This window comes from Orycteropus afer, unplaced genomic scaffold (assembly GCF_000298275.1).
Source record: "Orycteropus afer afer isolate SDZICR_OR568_19922 unplaced genomic scaffold, OryAfe1.0 scaffold00101, whole genome shotgun sequence".
Classification (NCBI taxonomy): Eukaryota; Metazoa; Chordata; class Mammalia; order Tubulidentata; family Orycteropodidae; genus Orycteropus; species Orycteropus afer.
The window spans coordinates 4,184,479-4,185,422 of record NW_006921688.1 but is presented as its reverse complement, the minus strand read 5'-3'; positions in this window follow the sequence as shown (position 1 = coordinate 4,185,422).

The following is a 944-nucleotide window of genomic DNA, read 5'->3' as shown; positions in this document are numbered from 1 at the left end:
AGTAATGCTGTGATGAACATGGGTGTGCATATATCTGCTGTTATCCTGGCTCTCACTTCTTTAGGATATATACCTAGTAATGGGATTGCTGGGTCAAATGGTATTTCTAATTCCAGCTTTTTAAGCTTTTTAAAGTGACCATGCTGGTCACTCACCAGCTTTTAAGGTACTGGTCACCACTTACCCAAGTAAGATGTAGAACAATGGTTTTGTGCATTATGCTATGCTAGTTGAGCTTGATGTCCCCTATGATCATGGTCCCAACCTGCGGGCCCAGTGGCTCACTACTTCAAGGTGGCTGTGACCAAAGTCATATTAACTTTGATATGATGACATATCATAACAGAGCACCCTCTTAGCTCTATTATACACATAGATAATCTTATAGCACATACAAATACTTATATAGAAATATTGTCTGCCAAACTTATATATTACCTCTTGCTTACCCATACTTAATCCTTTTGCCTATCTACCTAAGTATCCACCTATAGATTAATGCTTGTTACTAGACACACATAATTGTTATGAACTCTAAATGTGTAGAGTGCTGATTTCTTAAAACTCAGGGGAAAGATAAACATGATCCCAGGGGCCAGGACTTTGGAAGAGAGGAATGTGCAAGTCTGATGCACTCAAAACTAGGCTTTGATTGTGTGATGACAATGTTTTTATTGAAAACAAAAAGGGGGTGTCTCTCAGAACAGAGGGGCTATATCAGGAACTCTCTATTCAGCTCTCTCTAAAGGAGCAGTTACAAAAACTGATGAGAAAAGCATAGAAACCAGATAAAAACAAGAGAGGAACATATTAAGTAAGAATAATGTCAGGCCACATCAAAACCAGAAGGAACAAAAGAAAAAATCGGTAAACTGGACTTCATCAAAATGAAAAACTTTTGTGCATTAAAGAACATTATCAAGAAAGTGAGAAGACAATCTACA